General features: G+C 47.7%; 1 protein-coding gene across 3 annotated transcripts in view; it reads left to right on the top strand.

The window, feature by feature from the left end:
* sog (short gastrulation) overlaps nucleotides 1–15,549 on the top strand; it is a 277,663-nt gene that overhangs the window by 190,352 nt on the left and 71,762 nt on the right. Inside the window, exon 1 of one of the 3 annotated variants that reach the window (XM_069336219.1) lies at nucleotides 1,235–1,306. The exons of the other annotated variants lie outside the window; for them this stretch is intronic. The gene's annotated coding sequence lies outside the window, so the exon portion shown is untranslated. Of the gene's footprint in view, nucleotides 1–1,234; nucleotides 1,307–15,549 lie in introns of those variants that run through there. 3 annotated transcript variants of the gene reach the window in all.

Below are 15,549 nucleotides of genomic sequence, written 5' to 3'. Positions count from 1 at the left end.
CAACCGGGCTGTGGTGGGTATGTGGGCCTGCGGGCCGCTCCAAGCAACAGCCTAGTGGACCAAACTCTCACAAGCCTGGCCTCGGGCCGGGCTTGGGGGAGTAGAAGAACTCCCAGAACTCCATCAACCAGGTATCAACCAAGTATCAACCAGGTATCAACCAAGTATCAACCAGGTATCAACCAGGTATCAACCAGGTATCAACCAGCCCGGTTGGTCCGGCACTTGGAGGAATAAATCTAGTTTCGTCTTGAAGATAGGCAGTCTGATTCCACCAGTTCATGGAGGGCGTTCCATTCTGTGTGTTTACTATCCTGATGCTCGTGATCACTTAGCTGTAGATACGGAGAGCTAGAAGACTGTTGTGGGTTGCATCCTGGAGAAATCCAGTCGTTGGCTATAAAGGTGACCCAGATATGTCTTCAGACGATTCGTATCCCCCCCGACGGTGAGAAACTCTCCATGCGCAGCTGACGATGCGTTGAATGCGTAAACATGGAGCGTTTACCTCTATGTTTGGCACCACATAACACCGCCATGTGGACTACATGACGCACACACATATCCGCATATCGTCAATACAATGGCCCAGGTGGGTGGTGCCTCAGCCGGAGCCCGAGAGCTAGAGGTCACTGGGAGCCAGCGAGGGGGTCAGGTCAGTCACTTGAAGTGCCTGAGGAGAGCGTCGAGTCAGGTGATGGTTGTGCGGGACCTGGAGGAGCGCCAGCAACAATCACCTGCTTGATCAGATAGTCATGAGGCTCAGCATGGCGTCAGGGTCAAGTACACGAATGATTGCTTGGGTTATATAATCTTTTCTTCTCACTGCTAAGTGAGGGAGCTAATGGGGGAGGGGGAAATGGGGGGTCGTTTGTGGTTATCACCCCCCTTCCCAGGTCCCCCCCTGCACCCCCACCCCCCTCCTATTCCCCCTTTCCCATCCCCCAATCACCGGTTCCCCCTAACGATGTACCCAGAACAGTTCATATTTTGGCTATAACCACATGACTCCCTATTAGTCATTTAAGGCTAATTTGGCATCACTATGTCAACAATTATGACCTGCGGCGCCAGTAGTCACGTGGTGTTAGCCACCAGCTGATGAGTGACCTTGAAGATCAGAGTTGGGGGAAAAAAAGAGATGATTATAAGGAAGAAAATCGGGCGATCTTCTTTTCTATGTGGCACTGATGAGTGTTCCCGTTGCAGATTCTGGCACCGGCTTCCGTAGCACGCGTGGCAGTGTTGACCTGCTGTTACTAGGCTCTGAGTGCCGCCTCCCTCCGCGCGTGTCTCTCTCTCTCAAGTTAGTGCCGGCATTAATGTAGAAATTGAAAATAAACACGATCACTATCAACATATTTTTTTGATAGGTGGTGGTGAGCGAAGTCAAGAGTGAAAGGATCGGGAGGCGGCGAGCGGTAAGCGCCACAGGGATACGAGACCATATACTCTTGACATTATGTCCTTTGTTGTTCTATTTGCCAGGCATGGCCGGGGCCTCTAATGGCCTTCCCCGGTGACTTACTGCTTCACCACGCGTACTCACCTCTTACTCAACGCTTGAGTATATACGGATACAGTTTCTATTCGCCACATGAGTGTAATAAAGTAATGATGAGTGGCGTGGCTTCGACCAGGCCCCTCATCCGGGTAGGTGGCTCGCGGCTGATCTCTCTCTCTCTCTCTCTCATGGCCGGCGACCCTGGCCCCACACGACCACTTCCACGTTTGTCAACTGTTCGTAATTCAGGGTAGCGAGGACCCCGGCCGCCGCACATCTCTCTCCCGTGCCAATTTGCTCCTGTTCCGTGCGTCAAGTGTCAAGCCAGGAGGGGAGGTTGGGACGAGGGGTAACCTGCGGGCAGCGCGCCAACCGCCGCCTCCCAAACCACCCCAACAGCCTATGACGAAATCCGCCTAAGGTTTTCAAATTCAAATTCAAATAAAAGTACATACATTGAAGATGAGATACAAGTATAATGTTGGATTTATAGATAGAGCTTACATAGAAGATGAGATACAAGCATAATGTTGGATTTATAGATAGAGCTTACATAGAAGATGAGATACAAGCATAATGTTGGATTTATAGATAGAGTTAATACATACTAATAGCCACTAATACGCATTGCGTTTCGGGCAAGAAATTCGGGTTTTGTTTTTAGATATATATATATTACGTGATTTTCTCCTCGTACACTGGCCAGAATGGCATAGTAGGGCGTGGCCAACTGACCCTCGTACGTTGCTTCTGTTGCATAACGCTCAGTTCAACGTAAGATTAGTTTTACTAGGAAGACATGTGAGTGCGTCTCACGTCTCAGGGGCTGATGGACGAGACGTTCCCGGCGTCTTGTGAGACAAGCACGTCAAACGTTGTACTGTTATTGAAGGTAAAAAAATAAAAACTAATTATAGCCTCGTTAGACGTCTCTCTCCATATTGTTATCATTATAGTTTGTAATGTATTTGTCCAAAGACCTTAATTTGGTTTTATTGGCAGTGTAAAGAAAACAAAGAGACAAATAAATAGAAGGGGGGAGGGGTAGAAATAGCCTAAGTTACTCTATCCCTTTGAGATGTATTTTTTTTTCTTGTCTCAATAAACATATTTGAACTTGAAATAGACGTGGGTCAATCTGAGCCTTGATTTATTTTCTTATTTGTTGTTTACATGTGGCAGGATAGGCTAGGCGCGTTAGACAGGATAGGCTAGGCGCGTTAGACAGGATAGGCTAGGCGCGTTAGACAGGATAGGCTAGGAGCGTTAGACAGGATAGGCTAGGAGCGTTAGACAGGATAGGCTAGGCGCGTTAGGTAGGATAGGCTAGGCGCGTTAGACAGGATAGGCTAGGAGCGTTAGGCAGGATAGGCTATACGCGCCTTTGTCTGGCTAAACTATACGCCCTTAGTGTATATGTGAAGATTATGAACGCTTGCTAGAATAGACATTTAGCAGAATAGACAAATGATAGAATTCACGCGTTTAGAAGAGACAGGATTTCGTACTTTTGGCAAGCTGCTCTGCGCACTTTAGCAGGAGAATCTTGCCTAGGCACATTTGACAATCCCACCCTGCGTCCACCCTGCGTCTACCCTGCGTCCACCCTGCGTCCACCCTGCGTCTACCCTGCGTCTACCCTGCGTCCACCCTGCGTCCACCCTGCGTCTACCCTGCGTCCACCCTGCGTCCACCCTGCGTCTACCCTGCGTCCACCCTGCGTCCACCCTGCGTCTACCCTGCGTCTACCCTGCGTCCACCCTGCGTCCACCCTGCGTCTACCCTGCGTCTACCCTGCGTCCAGCCTGCGTCCAGTCTGCGTCCAGCCTGCGTCCACCCTGCGTCAGGGGGGGGGACATGTGTGTAAGGAAGGCCTGGAAGTGTCCACGTTCAGCACAATGACATAATCACCTCTACAATCACCTGTTCACGATTGTTCCGATGCCGGTCGTTGAAGCTGCCTGTAACCTTGTTGGTGGTGGTATTTGAGAGTGGAGAAAATAGACCTTCTCAATAGACCTGCTCAATAGACCTGCTCAATAGACCTTCTCAATAGACCTGCTCAATAGACCTGCTCAATAGACCTTCTCAATAGACCTGCTCAATAGACCTGCTCACAGAGATTCCTTGAAGTAGATAAATTTTTGGACTTCTAATTTGGTAATATGTGCATAATACACATTAGTTTATTCTATTTTTATTATTAATTTCAGCTGACTTGAAAATATAATAGAAGCTATATACTATGTAGCTGTTATCTGAATAATGGAGGCAATGAATTGGAGGCAAAGGGGGATTGAAGTGGTCTTTAAGACAATGTTACATAGATTATTGCTGGTCTTGCTAAGACATCTTTGTCACAGGACTAAGATATTCATTTTTATTGCAATCTGTTTGTTCATTCTTAAGCTCATGCTTTTTACTAATGTTAGTGAGTTAGAGAGAGAGAGAGGGAGAGAGAGAGAGAAAGAGACAGAGACAGACAGACAGACAGACAGACAGATAACTGTAGATGCTGGCAAGTCATTACCTTGAGAAGTCACTGTTTATATTAACAAATTAATGTTCACCTTGACAAGTTACTTTTATCGTGGGAGATAATGTTTGTTTACCTTACCTGTCACTGTCCGCCTTACCTGTAGTGAAGTCTAGTTCCTTCAGTCTGTCTTCATAGCTCAATCTCCTTAGCTCATGATCTAGTCTAATTTAGTTTTGTGCTCATGTAATTGTGCTTGCAAGGGTTGAGCTCTGGCTCTATGGTCACCTTTGTGTGTGTGTGTGTGTGTGTGTGTGTGTGTGTGTGTGTGTGTGTGTGTGTGTGTGTGTGTGTGTGTGTGTGTGTGTGTGATTCACCTCGCCGTAAGTAAAGACAAGGAAACAGCTACTAAAACCCCGCTGGCTTTGTTTTAACCGAACGTATCTTCAGGAAGCCCACAGAACCAGGTCCCTAACCTCACTCCCGGCCGGCTGTCCCACTTCAGCTCGCCTGATGGGATCTTCTTAACCCAAGCACTGCGCACAAACGCTTTTTCACGGAGATAGCAGTGCGTTCGCCACTCTGTGCATTCGTTCAGGGCTGCCACGCACTCAGATCACATGCCCTCTATAGAGGTACCTAACCTAACCTAACCTAACCTAACCTAACCTAACCTAACCTTACCTAACCTAACCTAACCTAACCTAACCTAACCTAACCCCATACTGGTGTTGGGTCACCTGCTTTGAAGCGAGCGATACACTGTAGCCCCTTAGGGGAGGGGCATCGTTTCACTAAGGGAACGAGCCTCAGGCTAGTTGGAAGGGGGAAGGAACCTAACAGCCCTACAGCAGTTGAGAGAAACAGGTCATATTCAGGTATCATTTTGCTGGGAATCGAGAATACAGCATCACTTAAGAGATGCTTCAAGATGCTACCTCCCTACAGTGGCTCTTTTTGTAACCTTGTTGGGAAGGGTGGACTCCTCTGTATCCTTGCTACAAGATCTTCCAGGGAGTTATGGGTACAGCGCTGAGTGTTACATAATGTAACGGAGTACATATAGCGCTTATGTAACATATTCAGATTTTAATCAGATTGTGACTCAACTTACGATGGTATCTTTGGAGAGTTAAATTGGGACTTATTAAAAGTTATATATAGGTTGGGAAGTAGTTAGAACGGACTGAACTACTGTGTTAAATACATATACCGCCCTTCATCTCCTCCTGGTTGTTAGTGTGGAATCCTCCGCCTCCGCCGAGTGGAATTGTAGGGCCTGGCAGCCTGGTGGATAGCGCGCAGGACTCGTAATTCTGTGGCGCGGGTTCGATTCCCGCACGAGGCAGAAACAAATGGGCAAAGTTTCTTTCACCCTGAATGCCCCTGTTACCTAGCAGTAAATAGGTACCTGGGAGTTAGTCAGCTGTCACGGGCTGCTTCCTGGGGGTGGAGGCCTGGTCGAGGACCGGGCCGCGGGGACACTAAAGCCCCGAAATCATCTCAAGATAACCTCCATCTTCAAAGTCACATACGACAAAGAATACGAACGTCAGAATAGGTGAACTGTAACCCGACAAGGCCATGCTAGGCGGGGCATAATACCCACACCTAACTTTCCCCTTTTGCTACCAATACGCAAGCACCTTTGTAAGCAGGCACCTTTGTAAGATAAGCACCTTTGTAAATAAGCACCTTTGTAAGCAAGCAAATTTGTAAATAAGCACCTTTGTAAGCAAGCGAATTTGTAAACAAGCAACTTTGTAAACAAGCGCCTTTGTAAGCAAGCACCTTTGTAAACAAGCACATTTGTAAGCAAGCACATTTATAAAACAAGCACATTTATAAAAATAAGCACATTTATAAGCAAGCCCCTTTATAAAACAAGCACCTTTGTAAGCAAGCACCTTTGCGTCACAGATCACACAGGCCGAAGTCGTAGCCAAAGTCATAGTCAACAATTAGTACCTTTTTTTTTGTCCTGGTCTAATGATCATATACAGGAAACCTTTATATTTAGGTCATTGATGTAAACAATGAACTAGAAGTAACCATTTGTAAACAATGAACTAGAAGTAACCATTTGTAAACAATGAACTAGAAGTAACCATTTGTAAACAATGAACTAGAAGTAACCATTTGTAAACAATGAACTAGAAGTAACCATTTGTAAACAATGAACTAGAAGTAACCATTTGTTTGATTGGCGGGGCTTTGTGTACGGAAAGGGGGGCGGGGGGGGTTGTTTGCGTGTGTGGGGGGGGCGGGGGTTGTTTGCGTGTGTGGGTGGGGGGGGGGGGGGGGCGGGGGGGTTGTTTGCGTGTGTGTGGGCTCAGGCCAACCTGTGACAGACCAGACGTAACAGGCGCCACGGCTGATTGTTGTTTGCGTGTGTGGGGGGGGGCGGGGGTTGTTTGCGTGTGTGGGGGCGGGGGGGGCGGGGGTTGTTTGCGTGTGTGTGGGCTCAGGCCAACCTGTGACAGACCAGACGTAACAGGCGCCACGGCTGATTGTTGACAATTATGGTAGAGATTGAGATGAGTTGTTTGAGGCTTTTAATACCTAATTTATGCTGCTACTTGACAGCTTTAAGGTGTCGAGGTCAGCCTCTCTGAATATTATTTGTCAAACGAGATCACTTTTATACAGGGAATGTGAGTGTGTGTGTGTGTGTGTGTGTGTGTGTGTGTGTGTGTGTGTGTGTGTGTGTGTGGGTTTGTGTGTGTGTGGGTGGGTGTGTGTGTGTGTGTGTGTGTGTGTGTGTGTGTGTGTGTGTGTGTGTGTGTGTGTGTGTGTGTGTGTTTACTAGTTGTGTTTTTGCGGGGGTTGAGCTTTGCTCTTTCGGCCCGCCTCTCAACTGTCAATCAACTGTTTACTAACTACTTTTTTTTTCCACACCACACACACACACCCCAGGAAGCAGCCCGTGACAGCTGACTAACTCCCAGGTACCTATTTACTGCTAGGTAACAGGGGCACTTAGGGTGAAAGAAACTTTGCCCATTGTGTGTGTGTGTGTGTTTACTAGTTGTGTTGTGTTTTTGTGGGGGTTGAGCTTTGCTCTTTCGGCCCGCCTCTCAACTGTCAATCAACTGTTTACTAACTACTTTTTTTTTTCTTACACCACACCCCCCCCCCCCAGGAAGCAGCCCGTGACAGCTGACTAACTCCCAGGTACCTATTTACTGCTAGGTAACAGGGGCACTTAGGGTGAAAAAAACTTTGCCCATTTGTTTCTGCCTCGTGTGGGAATCGAACCCGCGCCACAGAATTACGAGTCCTGCGCGCTATCCCCCAGGCTACGAGGCCCTGGTGGGTATGTGTGTGTATGTGTGTGTGGGTGTGTGTGAATGTGCGTGAGTGTGAATGTGTGCGTGTGTGTTTGTCTCTCTCTTTTCTTCCACCGGATGCCTCTGTCCACCAGAACAAATGCAATATATCCATACATAACAGACCTCCAAGTTAAAATACATCCAATACAATAACCTCATTCATCTTTGCCAAATATACAGTGACAACAAAGTATCGTTTATAAAGGATCTCCTTACAGAACCCTCCCCCCCCCATACAGGGGGCAGGATGGCTAGTGAGAGCTGGATACTAGAACATAATTTCTATAAATGAGATATAGGGTAAAGGGGACATGCTAAGGAAGAGGGGTAAGGCTAGATTAAGGCAGCGTCTAGGATGCTCTCGGACACAGGTTCGAACCCTCGTCACGGCCCTTGTGGATTTGTTCGAAGAGGTATGAATCATAGGAACCGGGGATCGATCCCCGGCGATGGCGGCAACAAATGGGCAGTTTCTTTCACCCTGATGCGCTTGTTCACCTAGCAGTAAATAAGTACCTGGGAGTTTGACAGCTGTTACGGCTTGCTTCCTGGATGTGTGTTTGGTAAAAGAAAGTTGATTGATTGACTGTTGAGAGGGGGGGGGGGGGGGCTGAAAGAGCCAGAACTCAACCCCCGCAATCACAACTGGGTGAATATATATATCACACACACAACAGTTTTTTGAAAGCGAGGAGTCACAATAACGGGGCTGAAGTATGTTGACCAGACCACACACTAGAAGGTGAAGGGACGACGACGTCTCGGTCCGTCCTGGACCATTCTCAAGTCGATTGTGAGAATGGTCCAGGACGGACCGAAACGTCGTCAACCCTTCACCATCTAGTGTGTGGTCTGGTCAACAGTTTCTGAAAGATTGACCAGAAATCTCCAGTTTTAAAGAGACAGTGACCTCCACAACCTGGGTCAGAATGGTTTAAGAACGGGGAGATCATGCTTTTAGCAGCTACTGGACCACTATGACAAAATCGCAGAAGCATTAGAAGAACAAGAGAATGCAGAGGTGAGCCACACGGACCTTGCAAAGACATTTCATAAATGTGACCTTTGGGAGCCTGGCCTCGGGGCGGACTTGGGGAGTAGAAGACCTCCCAGAACCCCATCAACCAGGCGATAACCCATAAAATCAGATCAAAATAAATAACCGATAAAGTAGGGCGATGGATGTTCCGTTTTCTGTCAAGCAGAATGCAAATAGTAACAGTCCAACTAGATCAAGTCCAAACACAGAGGAAAGCTGTGTATCTCAGGGCACTGTCTTTGTATCTCAGGGCACTGTCCTTGCACCACTTATTTTTATTATTCTCATATCAGATACTAGAGAGGTACCCGGTGGTTCCCGGGGTAGTGTCTCGCTCCCCCCCCCTCCCCTACCCCTATTCCACCCCCTCTTCTTCTTCCCCCCCCCCCTTTCCTGTCCCTCCCCCCCTCACTCTGTCCCATATCTCCTTGCTCAAGGAGCCGGTCGGCCGAGCGGACAGCACGCTGTACTTGTGATCCTGTGGTCCTGAGTTCGATCCCAGGCGCCGGCGAGAAACAATGGGCAGAGTTTCTTTCACCCTATGCCCTTGTTACTTAGCAGTAAAATAGGTACCTGGGTGTTAGTCAGCTGTCACGGGCTGCTTCCTGGGGGTGGAGGCCTGGTTGAGGACCGGGCCGCGGGGACACTAAAGCCCCGAAATCATCTCAAGATAACACCTGGAGCTTTCGAGTCTCAAGATAACCCTTCTCTCAGAACATTAATTACTAAGGTGATCATCTAAGGTATCTAAGGTGATTACTCAGGTGATCATCTGGAAGGTCAAGACACACTTGATCACTTAATCTTTCCATTTTTGTAACATTTTCAGCCGTCCACTCCTGAAAATATAGTTATGCAAAGTATATACAGTATATGAAGTATACTTTCACTCCTGAAAGTATAACTGTTGCACTAACACAGCTATACTGAGCTTACACGGTCCTTGTTGTTTTAGATTTAGTTACTCAGAACAAAATGTCCATGTAGCACGGGCTATGGTGAGCCCGTAATTGCATTCGGATATTCGCCATAACCTTGTTTCTGTGATATTTGGATGAAAGTTTTAAATGGAGGTGGGGTGGAGGTGGGGTTTCCTCATTTTTCCATGATTCTTTTTCGCTTCTGTTTCAGCGCACTGGTTTCAGTTTTGTTTTAATAACATTATCTTGGTGGTGGATGTAGGTGCAGAATGTTCACTAGTGAGTCCCATTCCTGAACAGCTTTTGTAATCATTGTAGTCGATGTGGAATGTGCATGTAATGCAGCTGCTGTCGTTGGATTAATGTTGAGTTTGATGCGCAGGGCTTCAGTTGCTTCACATTCCAGTAAGTAATGTAAGATGTGCAAAGACGCCACATCTTTGCATCTGTTCCACAGATATCTTGAGGTTATCTTGAGATGATTTTGGGGCTTTTAGTGTCCCCGCGGCCCGGTCCTCGACCAGGCCTCCACCCTCAGGAAGCAGCCCGTGACAGCTGACTAACACCCAGGTACCTATTTACTACTAGGTAACAGGGGCATAGGGGTGAAAGAAACTCTGCCCATTGTTTCTCGCCGGCGCCTGGGATCGAATTCAAGACCACAGGATCACAAGTCCAGCGTGCTGTCCACTCGGCTCCTCCCTGATATGCCATACTCTTTAAATATTGAGTTTACTACCTCTCCGCTGCACTTGTAATCAAGTCTGAGTCTGTGTATGGCTATGATTACAAGGATTGATGAAGATTTAGGCGCCCAAGAGGTGGCACGGGCATGAATAGCCCGTAAGTGGTAACACTTTTGTTCAATAAATGTATACAGTGTGAGGTCACATTTAGTCATCAGGCTGCTATCGCTGGGGGAGGATACTGCTTGACAGTATTTATGAGGGTCTCCAGCTGCTGGACACCTTACAAGGATAAATCTAGACATTTATAAGTGTGGGTAAACCTCACTCTACAATTCACCTAACCTCCTTAATCGTAGGTAGCGCTGAAGGATAGAGTGAGGTGATTGTTGCCTAACTCCGGCTTCTAGCTGTCCGCCAGGTCTTACATCTTCCCACTGGCTCAACGGAGGACCATCAAACAGTTGTATGATCGATGTCGAATTCATCTGGATGTTGATCACTGGTGTCAGCTCCCGAATGAACACAGCCTCAAACCATACGAAGCCTCCTACGATCGTCGGTGTGTGTGATTACTGTCGTATCTTTCCCTATATCTTGGTGATTCAGGATGGTGTTGTGGTGTTGAGAATGTTGCTTAATACCTCCGTCTTGCAAGTGAAGTCTAAGACGTCTCCTCAGTGTATTCTTGGTGTGTCCAAATGTTGCATATATTTCGGAGCACAGTCTCCAGAGTTGCATTTGTACTGATAAACAACATTATTGCACCTCAGTTTGTTAAGAGGAGGAAGAGATGGTAGTTCTCGTAATGAGGGAAGATGTTGTTGTAATAAACGACAGGACGACTCTTCGCATTTTCACTGCAAGGGTTAGAATTGCTGTCATTTATATCTCGTATGACCTTCTCATTCTTCTTGTATGCAACTCCAGGTAGCAGTAAGTGTGTGTGTGTGTGTGTGTGTGTGTAAGAGAGAGAGAGAGAGAGAGAGAGAGAGAGAGAGAGAGAGAGACAGACAGAGAGAGAAAGAGAGAGAGAGAGAGAGAGAGAGAGAGAGAGAGAGAGAGAGAGAGAGAGAGAGAGAGAGAGAGAGAGAGAGAGAGAGAGAGAGAGAGAGAGACAGACAGACAGAGAGAGACAGACAGAGAGACAGACAGACAGACAGACAGACAGACAGACAGACAGACAGAGAAGTACTAGGAAAAAATTGGTCGAGAGTCAGTGCATTAGACAAGCGACTGTCATAAAGGCGGCATCCAAGAGCTAACAGCTCGATCGTGCATGCACGAACAGTAAATACAGAGAGAGAACTCTAGCTCCCGGGCCCCGACACTGGTCATCCTGGGTCATCTAGTCACCATTAACCCTCCCTCCCCCCACCCAGGGCCGAAGCATCCAACCTCAACTGGTTCTCCCAAGTGAACCCCTTGAGTTAACCCCTTGAGTGAACTCTCAGAGTGAACCCCCTGGCCTTCAGGAAAGGTAGGGGCTCACGGTGTGCTGGCTCAGGTGGGGAAGGGGGAGGGGGGTGAGTCGTGAGGTTGATGGTGGGGTTGGGAGGGGGGTGTAAGGGGGGGAGATAGGGGTTCAGGTGGATGGGGGGGGGGAGGGGATATTGCAAGTTTTTATAGTGACTGGAGTTGACGCCGTGTTTCCTAGGGGTGGCGCCAGTGTGTCGCTCCCCCCCCCCCCCCCACCCCAGCGTCGTCCCCCCCTCCCTCAACCCCTCTCCACCCCTCCAAGCGCCCCCCCCCCTACCCCTACCTGGAGGTAAATCGCCACAGGTTCTAATTCTAGGGTTCCAGGCTGGCATCCAAGGCCTTGGTTGGCTGTATGGTGATTGGAGACACACACACATGCCAGGGGCCTGTGGCTGAGTGGTTAGCGCGCGGGATTCGTAGTCGTAGGGACCGGGGATTGGTCCCCGGCGATGGGGGGAAACAAATGGGCAGAGTTTCTGTCACCCTGATGCCTCCTTGTTGACCTAGCAGTAAATAGGTACCTGGGAGTTAGACAGCTGCTACGGGCTGCTTCCTGAGGGGGTGTGTGTGGTGTGGAAAAAAATAGTAGTAGTAGTAGTAGTAGAAACAATTGATTGACAGTTTAGAGGCGGGCCGAAAGAGCAGAGCTCAACCCCCGCAAGCACAACTAGGTGAATACACACACACACACACACACACACACACACACACACACACACACACACACACACACACACACACACACACACACACACACACACACACACATACACACACACACACACACACACATACACACACACACACACACACACACACACACACACACACACACACACACACACACACACACACACACACACACACACACACACACACAAGAGGAAGAGTTTACTAGAGTTGGATGTGACAAAGGGTATAGGCCCAGATGGAATCTCCCCTTGGATACTAAAGGAAGGAGCAGAAGAACTGTGCCTGCCACACTCCATAGTGTATAACAAATCACTGGCAACAGGGAAATTGCCAGAAATTTGGAAAGCAGCTAACGTAGTCCCGATTTACAAAAAAAGGGGATAGACAGGAGGCACTGAACTACAGGTCAGTGTCCCTAACCTGCATACCATGCAAGCTGATGGAGAAGATTGTGCGAAGAAAGCTAATGGAACATCTGGAGCGAAGGAACTTTGTAACACAGCATCAACATGGGTTCGGGGGTGGCAAGTCCTGCCTCACAGGGTTACTTGAATTTTACAACCAGGCAACAAAAATCAGGCAAGAGAGAGAAGGGTGGGCAGACTGCATATTTTTGGATTGCCAGAAAGCCTTTCATACAGTACCACACAAGAGGCTAGTAAAAAGCTGGAGATGCAGGCCGGTGTGAAAGGGAAGGTACTCCATTCTATAAAGGAGTACCTAAGCAACAGGAGACAACGAGTCAGTGTGAGGGGTGAGGTCTCAGATTAGCGAGACGTTACAAGTGGAGTCCCGCAAGGGTCAGTCCTTGGACCTATACTGTTTCTGATATATGTAAATGATCTCCCAGAGGGTATAGATGTAACACCAATCTAATGTAACACCACTATAATGGAACACCACTATAATGGATACTAAACTAATAATGTAAACACTACTTATCCTGAGTAACACTTCCCCATCGGTTTCACTTGGTAACACTGTTATGAGCTGACAAATGATGGTTACACCGGAACTAAAAGATACACTGCCAACAAGGAAATGCCAACACAGGATTAAATACGCTGCCACCATCTGCCTTTGACCATTGAGACTATATCAAGCAACGAGGCAAGAAACATGATGATGTAAAAATTATGAGGAGGATTGAAACAGAGGATGATAGTAGGAGGCTACAAGATGACCTAGACAGACTGAATGAATGGTCCAACAAATGGCTGCTAAAGTTCAACCCGAGTAAATGCAAAGTAATGAAACTAGGCGGTGGAAACAGGAGGCCAGACACAGGATACAGAATAGGAGATGAAGTACTTAATGATACGGATAGAGAGAAAGAGCTAGGAGTTGATATCACACCAAGCCTGTCTCCTGAAGCCCACATAAAGAGAATAACGTCTGCGGCATATGCGAGGCTGGCTAACATCAGAACGGCGTTCAGGAACCTGTGTAAGGAATCATTCAGAATCTTGTATACCATATATGTAAGACCAATCCTGGAGTATGCAGCCCCATCATGGAACCCGTACCTTGTCAAGCACAAGATGAAGCTGGAAAAAAGTTCAGATATATGTCACTAGACTAGTCCCAGAACTAAGAGGCATGAGTTACGAGGAAAGGTTGCGAGAAATGCACCTTACGACACTGGAAGACAGAAGCGTAAGGGAAGACATGATCACTACTTACAAAATCCTCAGGGGAATCGACCGGGTAGACAAGGATAAACTATTCAACACTGGCGGTACGCGAACAAGGGTACACAGGTGGAAACTGAGTACCCACATGAGCCACAGAGACGTTAAAAAGAACTTTTTCAGTGTCAGAGTAACAGATGGAATGCATTAGGCAGTGATGTGGTGGAGGCTGACTCCATGCACAGTTTCAAATGTAGATATGACAGATCCCAGTAGGCTCAGGAATCTGTACATCAGTTGATTGACAGTTGAAAGACGGGACCAAAGAGCCAAAGCTCAACCCCTGCAAGCACAAATAGGTGAGTATACACACACACACACACACACACACACACACACACACACACACACACACACACACACACACACACACACACACACACACACACACACACACACACACACACACACACACACAGGGGGTGTAGTCACCTAATTGTCCTCGCGGGGGTTGAGCTCTGACTCTTTGGTCCCGCCTCTCAACTGTCAATCAACTGGTGTACAGATTCCTGAGCCTACTGGGCTCTATCATATCTACGTTTGAAACTGTGTATGGAGTCAGCCTCCACCACATCACTGCCTAATGCATTCCACCTGTTAGCTGGTTGATACCTGGTTGATGGGGTTCTGGGAGTTCTTCTACTCCCCAAGCCCGGCCCGAGGCCAGGCTCGACTTGTGAGAGTTTGGTCCACCAGGCTGTTGCTTGGAACAGCCCGCAGGCCCACATACCCACCACAGCCCGGCTGATCCGGAACTTCTCTTAGAAAACAGTCCAGTTTAAGATGTCTACGGTTGTTCCGGCAATATTTCTTATAGTCGCTGGGAGGATGTTGAACAAACGCGGACCTCTGATGTTTACACAGTGTTCTCTGATTGTGCCTATGGCACCTCTGCTCTTCACTGGTTCAATCTTGCATTTTCTTCCATATCGTTCACTCCAGTACGTTGTTATTTTACTGTGTAGATTTGGGACCTGGCCCTCCAGTATTTTCCATGTGTATATTATTTGGTATCTCTCTCTCGTCTCCTTTCTAGAGAGTACATTTGGAGAGCTTTGAGACGATCCCAATAATTTAGGTGTTTTATCTCGTCTATGCGTGCCGTATATGTTCTCTGTATTCCCTCTATTTCAGCAATCTCTCCTGCTCTGAAGGGGGAAGTGAGTAACTACCCCTGACACTGAAAAAGTTCTTTCTAACGTCCCTGTGGCTCATGTGGGTACTCAGTTCCCACCTGTGTCCCCTTGTACATCTAGGCACGGACACAGGAGGACAATGCAGACAGTGTTATCCACCTATCCTTCAACAGCTATAGCACCTATGGTAACCACACAAAGAAAGAACCATAAGTACTAACAACAGCCTACATATCAGCCTACACATTCTTAGGCAATGTTTCTTTTGTACATGTCATCCGTCAACAATCACTTTTGTACATGTCATCCGTCAACAATCACTTTTGTACATGTCATCCGTCAACAATCACTTTTGTACATGTCATCCGTCAACAATCACTTTTGGAGGATAGAGTGTGCTAGAGCATTAAATTCCACACTGGAAAAGAAAACCGAGCTTCCAGACTGTTGGAAATTAGAGTAAAGTTGTTTCTGCAGGTGTGGGACGGTGTGTGGAGGTGTGGGACGGTGTGTGGAGGTGTGGGACGGTGTGTGGAGGTGTGGGACGGTGTCTGGAGGTGTGGGACGGTGTCTGGAGGTGTGGGACGGTGTGT

Source organism: Procambarus clarkii, chromosome 35, assembly GCF_040958095.1.
Source record: "Procambarus clarkii isolate CNS0578487 chromosome 35, FALCON_Pclarkii_2.0, whole genome shotgun sequence".
In the NCBI taxonomy this organism is placed as follows: domain Eukaryota; kingdom Metazoa; phylum Arthropoda; class Malacostraca; order Decapoda; family Cambaridae; genus Procambarus; species Procambarus clarkii.
This window is presented reverse-complemented; position numbering and strand designations above follow the sequence as displayed.